At 39.7% G+C, this 15800-nt stretch overlaps 1 protein-coding gene across 1 annotated transcript in view; it reads right to left on the reverse strand.

Moving 5' to 3' along the window:
- The window catches only part of SH3GL2 (SH3 domain containing GRB2 like 2, endophilin A1), a 52215-nt gene extending 37234 nt beyond the window's left edge, over nucleotides 1-14981 (reverse strand). Inside the window, exons 1-2 of the mRNA XM_041004591.1 lie at nucleotides 14977-14981; nucleotides 8049-8059 (exon numbers count right to left, since the gene is read on the reverse strand). The gene's annotated coding sequence lies outside the window, so the exon portion shown is untranslated. The remainder of the gene's footprint in view (nucleotides 1-8048; nucleotides 8060-14976) is intronic.
- Nucleotides 14982-15800: the final 819 nt, after the last annotated feature.

The raw sequence follows: 15800 nt of genomic DNA on the forward strand, positions 1-15800 counted from the left end.
TGTGAACTTAAGTAGTGGAGATAGTGTGAGGTAACTGAGTCACAGCAGCACCCATGAAGCAATTAATGCTGGTATCACAGGCGCAGATCAGCTCCCACAACAGTGGGTTGCTACAAATAAGTGATCCTGGTCTCAGCTGACTCCTTGTTCATCATGTAGCCATGCCCTTTTGCAGGCTCCTGCTAAATGCAGCCACCTGCCATGTTGTGATGCAGCTAGGAAGTCCTTACTACATGCTGGAACCAGCAACACCAGCCAAATACACTTCTTTTCTTTAAATGTTAAACAGAATTACAGTATCTCTAACAACACAACATGAAACAGAAATCCACGCTCTTGTCAAGAAAATGAGTTATCTGCTTTGAGTACCCTAATTTCTCCTGTTTAACTGCTGTTGTATAATTGAAACGTGGTTGGTGGTTTTCTTTAACATAATACAATCTTAGGTAGAGAAGGACCAATACTTCAGAGGTAAAGGTTGACAAATACAATATTCACATCTTTAATTTTTATCATTGACACACACTTTCATTTGTACCTGGGAACTTAGGAGAACAGATGTTATTGCTGTAAATGAGAAAACTGAGGGTTCTATACATTAAACTGCCCATCCATGGAAAACACATTTGATTAGGAACAGGGGAAATTGGCACTTGAAAGCAGCATTTTTGTTTGTTTACAATTTTTATTATCATTTTATGATACGGTTCCATAGGGCTTGGAATTTCCCTTAACCCCACCAAGTACACTCCCTCCCACTGAGTTCCTCTATGTTACTACTATAGTATAGTTCTTCAAACAGTCGCATGTCCATCATTGCGGGCATGGAAATGACAGAAAGCAATATTTCTAAGATAAACCCCAGGCTTCCTCAGCTGGAAATCAAGGTTTGGGGAGCTGTCCACGGTGCTGGCCATCTCTGCTCTAAGAGTCATTAAATTCAGACTTTTTGAGGTGGATTCACTGCTTTATGTCTTGGCCACTGGCATCTGTTCTATCACTTATCCAATTCTCTGAGTGGTGCTGGCTATTACCCACAAGACCATAGGTAATTCTTACAGAGCCAGGCGTTGTCTGGCATCTATACCACCTAATTTAAATTCTGAGCCAATTGTGAATTGTCCGCCTCCTTGACTATACTTACAGATTCTTATCCAATCAGAAATTAGAAGGATTGATAAACAATTCACTTTAGAAACTCCTAATGGAAATCCAAGTGCAGGTGATCTGACCTGCGTGTTCAGGCCTAAGCTACATAAAATCAGACACAAGAGTCTCACAGAATACTAACAATTTTCACTATGAATGAACAGGCCCTTTAATTCTGCCATACCTTCTGTCTCACTTGTCTCAAGGCAAGGGCATTTTGAGTCTGATTCTCAAAGCAAATGTCATACAAGATGAAATCATACTTGCTAGTAATAGCTTAGAAAGAGAGCTGGTGGACCCAACATGATGGCTCAATTGGCTAATCCTCCCCTTGCAAGAGCTGGGATCCCATATGGATGCCAGTTCATATCCTGGCTGCTTCATTTCCTACCAAGCTCCTTGCTTGTGACCTGAGAAGGCAGAGGAGGATGGCCCAATGCCTTGGGACCCTGCACCTGTACGGAAACCAAGAAGTTGTGGCACTTAGGGAGTGAACCAGTGCATGTAAAATCTTCCTCTGACTCTCGCTCTCTCTGTAAATCTGCCTTTCCAATAAAAATATTAAGATCTTTAAAAAAAAGAAATAGTGCTGGTAACTCAGACCAACTCATCAGTACATTCGCCTTAATTATTAGGCTTACAAGTAATTGGTGTGTGTGTGTGAGAGAGAGAGAGAGAGAGAGAGCATGCACGCACACATGTGTATATGAAAGATTCGGAAGAGAAGGAGAAACAGGGAAGGATGCGTAAGTAACAGCAAAATGCTAAAGGTTAGATAATGACACCAGTCTGATTGGTGTATTGATGCAAAATTTTCTTGTTCTAATTAGATTCATGTGAAAATCATGTTCACATTGACATCTACCCTATTCTCTGAGCTATTTTTCAAAGTTTTAAAGGACATAAATATATTAAGGAACTGAATTAAACGGTGGGCTACACACAAGTTACTTGTTGCTTAGATTATGTGGCAAACGTTTCTTTCCTTGTTTTCCAATAACATCACTTATCCCACCCTAGCCAATAAAAGGTAGTTTTGTTTTCTTAACTGGTAACATTTCTTTCATGCTATTATTTGGTAGAAGCTTTCAGAAAGTTGAATGCCTGCAAATGCTGTTTAGTATACATCAACTAAATGCTTCCCATCTGAGAAATTGAAGAGAAAAAAGGGTAATGTACTTTTGCAAATATCAAGCTTAAAATGAATGAGAACTGGCATCAAGCGACACAAGTAAGACTGACACAGGACTCTGGGATGCTCTTTCAAAAGACAACATATAGGTAAAAACAAAAGGAAACAACCAACTAACAATCTAAATTAATGTCTTAATTTTGAGTCTGCAGTAGTGTCTGCCTCATGTTACTGATCTCCATATACCAAATGAGAAAAATGTCAACATGAATCAAAAGCAAGAGACAGCTTAAATGAATGACCACGATTGCTAGCCCAAAGGATGCTGCCCTGCTTTCCAATGAGTCATGCCCCTCGAGGCTGTCACCTCCAGCCAGAAGACACTTCATCCTGGATGCACCTATGATACTTTCCAGCATTGTTATCTCATTGACCGCACATTTCAGATACTGTAATGCAGTTTCAACTAAAGGTACCCTTGAAAATCACATCATCAGTTGAGTCAATAGATGGAAGACCAAACTCATTCACACTGCTTACACCAGCAAAGTTATTCACTTTTTGAATTTTCTGGTATGGCTCAGTTTCTTTTTTTTGGGGGGGGGAGGTGGAGGGTTGCTCAGTTTTACCACGCACTATCATATGGAATCATGTTTCTTTGCCATCCACCTAATGCATTGTTTATTTCTTCTGCTTTGTACCTGGACTTAGTTCCATTTGTACACTTTAAATCATGAATTATTTACACTACCACTCAGATGTCACTTTCCCCGCCATCTGTGACCACTCAAAGTTCTCAGCCTTCTTGGGCGCCCATCTGTTGGACTACCTGGAACCAAATCATAATGAATAAAACTGCTGAGGATCTGTGCTCATATAACTTGTTAGATGCTAAAGGCAGAAATCACACTGTTGCTTTTTAGAATGTGTGAAACTGAAGTAACTGACACGGTGCTAACAGAAGAGAAACATGATTATCCTGATGAATAACTGGGACCATAATCTACCGGAAGGTTAAACCAAATCCTTAGTTATTAGTCATCACTGGTTTCAGATCTCAATCCTGACAGTTAAATCTCTAATAGCCTTTGTCTCAAGTAAAACAGTTAAAATTCAAAAAATTAAATAAACACATAAGGAATTTTATTTACAGCTAAGGCTAAATAAAATTCAACGACAGCTATTCTATTCATTCATAATATTAATATAGGTACAATACTACTTTGGATAAGAATTAGTGTTAATAATATATATTGTTTCAATGAGCCACTGTGGTGGACCCAACTGAATAACCTCGAATTTCATATTCTGTAGTTAGCTTTCAATAGCAAATTTAGAATGCATACATTAACCTACCTGTATGAGTCCATTTTCTGTTACTGTGATACAAAATCTGAGAATAGATAACTTGATGAAGAAATCTGTTTAGCTCACAGTCCTGATAATTTTATGGCATGCTGCTGCCACGGGCTATTCTGGTAAAGGCCTTACAGCAGGTGTCATCATAATGACAGGAGTACATGTGGGAAAGGAATCAGGAAGCAAGAGATGGCAAAATTCTGTTGTGTACCTTTACAAGAATGCACCCTCATGCAAATGAACTCATGACAGTGCCTCCACTCACCAAATCTAGTCTCCTTAGCCCCATTAAGATAACATGATCCACCTCATGACATGATCACACTGGGAACCAAGATTCAAACACACAACTATATTCAGACTAAAGTAAGCATTCATCTATGTTCTGGAGCAGTCCAAAAATAGATTTACAGTGAGAGAAGTCCCACTGACAGAGCCATGTGAGGCCAGGTTTTTTAAAGAATGTAAGTTGGAGTTAAGACATGAATTTCAGTGCTGAAAAAGATCACCTCCTAATTTTATGGAAGAGAAAACACATAACTTCTTACTGCCTCTAGTTTTCTATCTAAGAAAACAAAAAAACAAAGTCATTAAACACCAATTTTGGGGGGACACTAAATTATAAAACATATGTAAGAGAACTCCATAACTTATCAAAACTTATTATTAAAGTAAGACACAGGGGCCTATGTGGAGGCCAGCAGATTAAGACAATCCTTGGGATGCCTGTGTCCTGGAACAGCATGCCAGGCCTTGAGTTCTGCTTCTATTTCTGCTCCAGCTTCTACAAGACAGCAGACAATGCCAATCCAAGTACTTAGGTTGCTGTCTCTTACGCAGAAGTGGTGGGCATTTGGGGAATGTCTATCTTTCAAACAAATAAAGCAAATTATGCCATAATTGGAAGTATTACTGATGAAAAAAAGGTAGAATTTTAAGTTGGCGTTTTACGTGTACCCCCTTCCCAAATTTTTAATTTGAATATATTACTAAATAACTTAGTATGCAAGCTTTTTAGAAAAAAGATAACAATTGCCCAGTGGGTCACTGTATGAATTTTGCAATATTTACAGAAAGACACTACCTCTTTCAAAAAATAGAAAGTCGTCATCTGACACATCATGAATGTTATTTTTATCATTGAAATGTAAAATATTCAATCTTATTTCAAATATTTGGAGCTAACATCAGAGGCAGAATTTCAGCAGTATTTTCTTACTACTCAAATACATGTGGATCTTGTTTCCCCAGATGGAGTATTTCCATGTATGAAAGAAAGGATGGAATTTCTTTATGGGACACATGTCTCACACTTGCTTTTCTCAGCTGTCATTAAACTGGAATGCTTAAATGTCATGATGTTTTGAAAAACATATCTAAAAATACATACATACATACATATATACTTACTTTTCCCATCCACAAATTTTTCTTACATAATGAATAGATACTCTGGTTGACTAAATAGAGCTAATTCTAACTATCACTAGCAAGATGAACTTGCAGTAATTTAGAATTTCTTTTCAATTTGGAGAAAATGGAAAAGGTTGTTTTTTATTTAATATAAAAGCCAATAATTCCCTCCATACACACACCACAATGATTCAGCAGGATGAAGATTTAGTTTCTTTGATTACCTAGAGATGAAAACTTTACACTGAGATTGCAGAGTCCTTTTTCTAGCTTTGAACCTATCTTCCCTGGTCAAATTTTATACATAAAATGCAAGAAAAAATGCATTTGTATGAAAATCCAATTGTTTTTGAAGTGGTTAATTTGGATTAAGAGTCTCATCCTTTTAAACTATTTTAGCAAAGTGAGAATTTCCTGTAGACTATGGAAGTAACTGCACACTTATTCCCCTCAAACGGGTTGGCAAAATCCATCATAAAAGCATCATGAACAATTTTCGTCCACATTCTAGAAAGATGCTTTATAACCAACATACACATTTATTTGCAACTGACCTTTTTTTTTTGCATCATTAAGAAAACGTAGATATACAATGCTCAGGACAAAACAGACAGCCACTGTATTTCTGTATATAGACTCCCTCAAATAATTAAGATATACATCAAATAAGGGGTCTTGTAAGACACTAGGTCAGCTGAATGGACAGGTATTTCTACAAACTTTTCCTATCTCTAGAAATATGAAAAATTCACATTTCTCCATAATCTACTGTGACAAACTACTCAGGATAAACCAAACACAAGATGGCAGAATATTCTGAAAATACATCCTAAGACTTGCGACTGGAACTATGTCATTTTGTTCTGCCTGAGAGAACCTGGGAATGCTAGCCTGTTCTAAAAGTTGGGTTGTGGCAGCCCCTCAATCCATAATCACAATCACATTGAACAAGTTCCTAAAAACAAAAATTGCTTCTAGGCCCAGCATAGTGCCCTAATGGCTAAAGTCCTCCCCTAGTCCGTGCCAGGATCCCATATGGGCACCATGTCCTGGCATCCCTGATTCCCTTCTAGCTCCCTTAGGACCCTGCATCCACATGGGAGACCTGGAAGAGGCTCCTGTCTTCAGATCAGATCAGCTCCGACCACTGCAACCACTTGGGGAGTGAATCAACAGACAGAAGATCTTCCTCTCTGTCTCTCCTCCTCTCTGCATATCTGACTTTCCAATAAAATAAATAGGTAAATACATCTTTAAAAGGAAGGAAGGAAGGAAGGAAGGAAGGAAGGAAGGAAGGAAGGAAGGGAGGGAGGGAGGGAGGAAGGAAGGGAGCAGTAACATAATGGCTCTGTTTTTCTAGAATAGTATCTGGTACAATAGCAATCTGCTGCAGTACTATTTATAGCACAGCAAAAGCAGGCCATAAACCAAGAAAGGAGGCAAAAAGAATATTCTGCAAAGTGCTTGAAAGGGAAGTCTTACAGCACATTTTTTTCAGATTATGTTTACTTTGTTATGAATTCCATTCTTTTAAAAACAACAACAACAAAGCATCTTTCCTTAAAATCCATCAAACAGAACAAACACAACAACACAAAATTTAAATGTCTACTAGTGTATGGCAGACTTCATGATCAATGGAGGTTTCATACACAAATAGGACAAGGTACACAGTCTTTGAAAACCATGGCAAGACCTATGAACACATTAACAACCACTCAAGTACAACAGCAAAGCACATTTTTAAAAGCACAGAGCAGAAGCTCGCATTGTGACAGAGCACCTAATGTGGGTTTGTGTCCTGGCTCTTCTACTACTGATCTGGCAATCCACAGTATTAAGTATATGGCTTATTTCACTCAGCATAATGCAACTGAGATGCATCTACATTGTTACCTGTTTCAGGAGCTCAATTTCCTTTTTATACATGCATAGCATCTACTGCCAACCATGCCAAAGTCTGCTTTTCCTCTTGCCAGTTGATAGGCATTTTTATTGCTTTCAGGCTAGGATTATTTTGCTATGAATTTTATTTTTTTAAAAAAGTCAACAAAGAGTCCTTAGATGAAGTCAATCAAACAGAACAAATACGGGGGAACAGAAATTGGATGCTGTCTAATATACAACAGACTGGTCTCCCCCTAAAGGTTTCATATGCAAATACATTAAGATACACATTCTGCAGTAACTTACACTTTGGTGGCCTGTATGAATAATGCTGCTGGAAGTATGTGCCAACAAGTTAGTGACGATATGCTTTAATTTCTTTGAGGGAGAAACCTATGAACAGAAGGGTCCTGAACTAAGTGTATATTCAATTTGATATGTAATGATCAAAATGTTTTCCACTACAGCTTACCATAAAATCATAAATTTTCATCTTAGTATTCATGGGGAACTGTAACAAGTTTTGATCTGGAAAATGACATTACTAAATTAAATGTCAAGTCATCTGATTACAGAGACGAGATGGACTTCAAGAAAACAAGAATAGGAACAAAAACACCAGCTAAAATGGTATCAAGTGAAAGATGAAGAATTTTAAGAGTAGGACAGACTCATTATATATATATAGGGTCTGGACTTCTGAGAGTGATCAGGGAAAAACACAGATATACAGACCATTGAACCATATTGAGAAGAACAGATCGGCGTGCTTAGGGCAAACAGGCGCACAGCGTGCTGCTAGGGGTCAAGGAGGACCATGGACATCACAATTAGGAGTTTGGCAGGGGAATAACCAACAAAACAGGCAAAGGCTTTCTCTTTAAAAAAGAAAGCTGGAAAATAATGAAAAGGGAAGAAAAATTAGAAAAGCAACACCAACAACAAAGCAGAATAGACAACAGGTCACGGGAAACCTGCCACACGAATGCAAGCAAGTCAGGAGGATGAGCAAGAAGGCGACAGTTCCAACATTCCCTCAGGTCTCACGCGTCAGTGCACCTGCCAACCGCCAGAGGTGTGATGTACTCTGGCGCAAGCGGCACCAAACGGCTTTAAGGACTGGACAACAGCAACTACATTCTCATATTTACTAGAAGACAGTATCTCTCACAGCTCATTGTGTGCCTACATAAGTATGACCTGAAACAAAAGGAAATACTCTTGAAAAGCACAGTAACTGACAGCCACTGAGTTCCAGCTTTGGGGCAAGTAGAGCAACACATACATCATCTCTCTCTCTCTGGTTTTTTTTTTAAGATTTATTTCATCTTTTTTGGAAAGTCAGATATACAGAGAGGAGGAGAGACAGAGAGGAAAATCTTCCATCTGATGATTCACTCCACAAGTGGCCACAATAGCTGGAGCTGAACTGATCCGAAACCAGGAGCCAGGAGCTTCCTAGGAGTCTCTGATGCAGGTGCAGGGTCCCAAGGCTTTGGACCATCCTCAGTTTCTTTCCCAAGGCCACAAACAGGAAGCTGGATGGGAAGCAGGGCCGCCTGGATTAGAACAAGCACCCATATGGGATCCCAGGACATTCAAGGTGAGGACTTTAGCCACTAGGCTCTTGTACTAGGCTCAAACATGCTCATCATTTCATCAGGATGTGAATAGTCTTTCATCCAGTCAAGGTCATTGCTGCAGCTTTGCAGAAAGCAAACTCAGGAACAAATTGCAAACCACTATATAACTGAAGACATCTGAGATATTTCTCACCAGTGTTTCATAGATCAATCAGTGTATTTAGTTCTCCTTCTACAGCATTTTGTCAAATGTGGCAGTGCACCCTGGACAAATGCCCTTCTCTTCCCCTAAGCCACAGGACACTACCGCCAGTCTCAGAGCTGCAGTCATGATCACAGGCTCTACCTGAAATAACAATAATGGAGAGACATCAGAGACCCTCATGAAAGTGAAAGGGCAACTGGTCCGTGTGTAAAAGAGGCTCCAGACATAACATGCATTAAAAAGGAAAATCATTAACCTTTTCATGAAGGAAATAAGAGCACTATTTACTGACAAAGAAATTAAATGAAGACAAGAAGAGCAGGCACATGCAACTCAGAATATTGAGTCCCTAAGGCATCACATTTGGCAAGTCCTATCTACAGACTCCTGTCTCTTAATACACAACTTTTAAGATGTTAAAAAAAACAAGCACCTGATAGGATGGGGATACACACACACATGGTGTTTCATTTATAAGCCTGAATGATGAAAACCCCCCGATGCCTGACAGCACTGTGCATTCCCAGGTTTGCCCTTCTGCTTCCACCCGGGCTCCTTGGTGTGTGCACAGCGGCTGACAGTAGCACACTCACACATCACAGAGCCAGTGACGTCAGATGAAGAGAGAAATGGAAAAGCTTCCTGGCTATATAAATTCTTGGTCTTCATCCACTGTCTCTGAGATGAGGTGTCTTCTGCTGCTGAGCAACAGAGATATGTGACAGAAAAGGTTGCTGCAACAGACATGTCACACAGTGAATAATGTCACTGCATTTCTCACCACCAAGGAGCTAACCTGACTGTTCTTTCCCAGTAGGTTTGGAATGTGTTGAACGAAGTACAAGTTTTATCTACCCCTTTCCTTGTGCCTCATTCTAGTAGCCACCGACATTCGCACATAGCATTTTATACACAATAGAGAAGCATCTGCTTTTTCTACAGGGCCACAGCTAACTGAAACTCTTACCCTGACTTGGGAACAGATCTTGTGAGCCTGTATTTAGGTTCTGGGTCTTGGCTCTATTCCTGATGCCTAGTTACTCATCAGCGACACTCTGGGAAGCAGCAGGTGCTGGGTCAAGTCCTTGGGTACCTGCCACCCACACTTGAAACCCAAACTAGATTCCTAGACCACATCTTTGGCCTGCCCCAGACCCAGCCACTGAAGGAAATACAACTGTAGATGGGAGGTTTTCCGTGTGTCTAAAAAATATTATTAAACACAGTTTAAAATTCAGGAGTAGATGACAGAAACAATTCTAGAACTCCAAACTGGCTCTAGTAGCACCTTATTCTTTTCAGATTCTGCTAAGCATTTTTTCAAACCCTGTACAAGGCTCGATCTTGAAGTGATCAGGTACAGAGCTCTGATAAAATCATACTCCAAAATGAAACTTCAAATAACCCTTCCCCCTTGTCTATGGTTTCAATTCCTGCAGTTTTAATTCCTGATATAAACATAGCATGTTAAACTGCTTTCTCTTTGTTCTTTTTATTACAAATATTTCAAATTGTTATTAAATATTTTTGTTCAGTTTTAAGATCACATTTTAAGAACTGCAACATTATATACATGACTTAAATGTAAAAATTTTAGATATCAAATTAGATATATCTTGAAGAAAGAAATCATATGTATATTGACTTCTACTACACATACATCTAAGAAAGCAATTTTGTCAAAAAAATTAAAACCACTTAACACTCCTTTAGATTATAAACTTGTCACATAGGTTTGAATTACTTCCTTACATGCCATAAATTAATAAACCATGGCTTCATTTGATCGCCAGGTCTTAAGTCTTTTGGCAGTTTCAACATAACCAAATCGCTCATGTTTTATTTTGTTTTCTTTGATTCTTTGCTTTCAGAAATTGGCTTGGTTCGCTTTAGAGCTGGTGTAAACATACATGCTATTTAATGGTACAACAATTGTATTGCTTGCTTTCCATTTCTGATGCAATTTCATGCTGTTCCTTCCACTCAACATACATGAATCACTTCTTTTTCAAGCCTAGCCATCCTGTATACACTACCTGCCCAATAGTCACTTCACCATCTGGGTTATCACACCAACTGTTAAGGTGCTGCTTGCACTTGTGCTCAAGCAACCCTTTCTCAATGTAGTGATGACCCAAACACCAGTCTAGTGATTCTGGCCTTTGGAGACACCAAAGAGAGGATATAAAATACTTTCTTTAAGTGAAAAAAAAATTCTCAAATCAATAAAGGAAAAAAACCATTATATGCTATCTTTAGTAAACATGAATGCTCTACTCATAAAATTGTGAAGAAAGAAAATATATAACTATCAATTTTGTCACATCACCACCACGGTGGCTGACAGGAATTAGTTAAGATGGGAAAATATGTTAAATTTTTATGTGTAGACAGGTTGGTATGTACATAGGGGAAGCATAGCACATATTCAGTTCAATACTATCCACTATTTAGGCATGCTCCCTTCCTTTGACTAAACATCATTTGAATGTTTCCTGTGAAGATTTCAAACCCACACTGTCCCTGAACCTAACTTTACCCAGCACTGGCTACACTGTACTTTGCACTGCCACTGCTTATTTAAATGCCTCTCCAAGTGTTCTGAGCTCTTGGGAGGCAGCGATTTTGACCTCATTCTTGCCTGTTTCTCAGGGTTTACTGCAGCCTGGTTCGTGGTTAACCGGCAGTGGGCACCCTCACAAGGCAGAAGTGAAACAGTATTCTAAACTCTGCCCTGATCAGGTCTCCTAATTTTCCTTCAACTTCCTTCTTTTTTACTCAGTTCCTTTTCATTACAATTTATTGTCTTTTCCACTTTCCCACTAACAATCATTAGTAACAGAAAATAATTAGAAGCACTTCTAGCCACATTCTCTAACAGCAGTACTTAAATTTGTTCTTTTTCCTAATGGATAATATGTTAGTGTGATTACCAGTAAGAATATGATGAAAGATAAAGTGAGAAATCGGGGTGAATGCTTACTCAGTTCCCAGGCAAAACAGTAACCATTAGGCAAGGCCTTTTCCAATTGTCACTTTTTCCATATGCCCATTTCTTTTCCTTACCAGAATCTTTCTTCTTCTTCATCACCATAAGGTTAGAACCTGGCTACCTTCTAATCTAGACCACTCATCCACTCAAAAAAATATTTACTGATGCCTTTTAGGAAGGCTCTGAAGACACGAGGAGGAGGATGTGTAAAGGTTCTGCAGTACATGAGCAAAGCACAGTTCCTTAAAGGGGCCATGGTGGATGAAGATGAGAGAGGGAGGGAGACAGCACTCAAAATGGAGCTGGAGGGGCTGGCAGAAGTCAGACCCTACAAGCCCTTGTGGACTATAATGAAGCCCTCCATCCTAGGAGCGAGCAGTAAGGAGGTAGAGCAGGAAGCTAGGGAAGCCATGACAGAAGCTGTACACTGCGTGGCTTAAACAGCACTAACTAGGTTTTCACAGTTACAGAGGCTCAAAGTCCAACATGGCAGCTCTCTTCCTGCCTTGTTCTTGGAGACATATGCTTTCTCATAGTATCTGTACATGCCCTTTCCTCTGTGCTCGAGGGGAAATCATGGCCCATCTCTCCACCCACACATCTACACACACACACACACACACACACACACACACACACACACACACACACACACCCTATCTCTTCAGTTGATAAGGACACAAATTCCCCACAAATGTCCCATCGCATCTCACTGAATTCCCTCCCCAAAGCCTAATGCCTCTCCAAAACCCTCACTTGATGGGGTATGCTTTTCAGGGTACATTAACACTTAGTCCATCACAGGTAGAAACACAACAGGATAGGTCATGCAATTTTGTAACATCAACCCAGATATACTTGGTGTAAAGTCACTTGGCTAAATGAGAGTCCAGCATCACAGCAGGAAGCAGCTCTTGGAATAGGTTGCACTCCTACCATGAAGGCTATTCTCATTTGCAGAACTACAGAATCGTGACAGTCACAAGGCTGGCATGCACAAAAGAACATATGGCTTCTTTTTGCAAAAAATCCTGCATGCCTCAAATCCCAAATTTGCTAATAAAAACATCCTGTTCTCTAAGTGCAGCAAACTCTTTATTGTTGCTGTCCTTTGAGTTTTTTCATTTTGGTTTTTTCCCTTTGGTTTGGTTCCCTGCCTTATACAACATATGACATACTCCACTGGGATTCAATTTTGCAGAATTCAAGAGAAATTTTCCCAGTAAATTGTTTTATAGTTTCCTACAAACTGTTTCCTAAATGAATTACTATCTATTTTTAAGAAATGTTTCTCAACTGAGAACATGCTTAAACCTGTCATTTAAAATTCAGGAAAACAATGTTACTAAAGAAATTCCTAGCTATCACACCACGAAGTACAAAACAAAATGGAAGAAGTACAAGTATTTTTATTCTTATTAACCGCACTAAAAATATGATGAACATGTCAAGACAGAAACCAAATTCTGTCCACAAGGCAAAGTGGCAAAAGAAGGAAGAATATCTTCATGCAAAAATCTGGCACATTATTTCAAACTCAAAAAAATTTACTGTATCTGTAAAACATTTCCTTTGATGGACAGATGACACGTATGTTATACATGTGTGTGAATGTGGAGAGAATCAGAGAGACGGCACTCCTATCCAATGGTTCATGCACCAAAAACCTGCAACATATTTTTAGAATGGATCAAAATTAGGAGACAGGAATTCAACCTCGGTCCCAGTGTGGGTGGAGAGACTTCAGTTATCACTGCTACCTGCCAGCATGCACATCAGCAGATACCTGGAATCATGAACACAGCCAGGTATCAAACCCAGGTATTTCGTATTTTATCTGTCTATGTAAAATTTGGAAATACAGAGAGGATCAGATTGGAAGAGGACGATGGAGGGAAGGAGAAGGAACAGAAGGAGAGAAGCAAAGAAGGAGAGAAGCAAAGAAGGAGAGTGAAGAAGGATGCAGGGAAAGCCAGGGAAAGAGAGAGATGTCCCATCCACTGGTTCACTTTCCAGATGGCTGCAATAACTGGGGTGAGCGAGGTCCAAGCCAGGGGCTTCTTCCAGGTCCCCCACATGGCCCGAACATTTATCCCGCCTTGCACTGTTTCCCCAAGCCATTAGCAGGTTGCTGATCAGAAGAGGACCTACTTGGACAGACTGGCAGCCACAGGGGATGCTGGCATCTCAGGCAGCAGCTTTACCCAACGTGCTGCAACGCCAGCCAGGATCCAGGCATTCTGATAAGAGACATGAACATTTAACTTCTGAGACAATGTCTGCACCTAGAGATAGTTTAATTTTAAAAATGTAATGTATATAACTTAAAACCCACTTATTCTCCCTTTCATGAGAAAAATCATTCTCCTTTCCAACTGCAGTTTTACTCTTTTATATGCTGCATGACTGATTAAGTGTGGACCCAAATGAAGGGGCAGCTGCTTCCATGCATGATGACTCAAGTAAGCCAACTCATGGACAGGAAAAGGGGAGCAGAAGCAAGGAAAGTCAAAGCCATGAAACGGTGTGCTGTACAAAGTGTGTGCCCATTGAGCTGGGCAATGTAGCTCCAAATGCTGGCATCCAGTGAGCTCCCATGTAGAGCACACCTCAGGGTGCTCCTTAGGCCAACACGGAACTATGAGCCTCAATGGCTGGTATAAGTTCTCATTGGCTGAAGGATGTCTGCAGGTGCATCAAGAAGTGAAATGGAGGAGAGACTGAAAGGCAGCCAAGAAGGATGTTTGTGGGATCACATGCATTCCCCATGAGTTAAGGAGGTGAAGCATATGTCCCACATGGCATGCACGAATCTCCTGTATTTAACCAGGATCAAGCAGAGGGAAGTAGATTAGACCCAAAATATTCCCCAAGGTAAACACAGACACATCAGCAAAATGGAGAAGCCTTATGGATTCCAAGTATTTAAGCACAGTGTGTGGCTGTATCAGCTGAAAACTAAACTACTCTAATAGAAGATGCTTCCTAGGAAGTCAGACTTACAAATAAAGCCACATTAATTTCCTGTCATCTGAATATGGTATGTCCACCCGTTCTCAAAGCTACCACAAACTGCTTCAACTCAGGACAAGCTGAACTATGAAGAACACACGTATGTAACTGCTTAGGAAAGTAAGTACAAACTGTGACCAATATACAGTTTTGGCAAACCTGATGGTGGTGTTTAATATGCATCACTAACAGATAAAAATAACTACAAAAAATTACCCATGATGCTTTGATGGAATGCAAACACACTGGTTCTTCCTCAGTAACACTGGAGGCCAGCAGGGAGTCAGCTGACATATTCAAAGTGCCAGAAGAAACTGAGGAAGAACATACACTTCTATTTTTGGAAAAATGTCTCACCAAAAAATATTTGAGAGAAATCTTTTGGGTAGTAAAAATTTTCAGGTAAAGAGTAAGATCAAGGAAGTAACAGCAAGGAAATCTTAAGAGAAGACAATAAGGAAAAAGATGATGTCCCTTGCCAAAAGATTTCTTCTGAAATACACCTTCCTACTAAGACTTAAGCAGAGAAAATGTGTCAAAAACATCTTTGGGTGCTATCAGAAATTAACAGCTCTTCCATCCCCATAGACTACCATAATATATTTCTCAAAATGGTTTGCCAGCAAATCACCCTATATTTAAGCTGATGTATAAAATCATGTTATTTGCAAAAGCAAATCATTAAATCATTAATAAATGCTTATAAGGATGTGCCATGGAAGTGACAGAGGGCAGAATTTAGTGATATGTTAATTACATAAAAAAATCCACAAAAACCCTCTCAGATATTTTATTAACAATGTACCAAATTTTGGCAAAAAGAATAAATACAGAAGATATGTGAGAAGGATCCCTGAGGGGTTGGTGCTGTAGTACACTGGATTAAGCCGCTGAGTGCAACATCAGCATCACATATAAGTGCTGGTTTAAGTCCCTGGAGCTACCTCCAATCCAGCTCTACCCTAATGTGTCTGGAGAAGCAAGGGAAGACACCCAAATATGGGGGCCTCTGCCGCCAACATGGGGTACCCACACAGAGCTCCTGGTGTTTTGCAGTGCATGAGAGAT

Source organism: Ochotona curzoniae, unplaced genomic scaffold (genome assembly GCF_017591425.1).
Source record: "Ochotona curzoniae isolate NIBS_2020 unplaced genomic scaffold, NIBS_Ocur_1.0 scaffold_3208, whole genome shotgun sequence".
NCBI classification, from domain to species: domain Eukaryota; kingdom Metazoa; phylum Chordata; class Mammalia; order Lagomorpha; family Ochotonidae; genus Ochotona; species Ochotona curzoniae.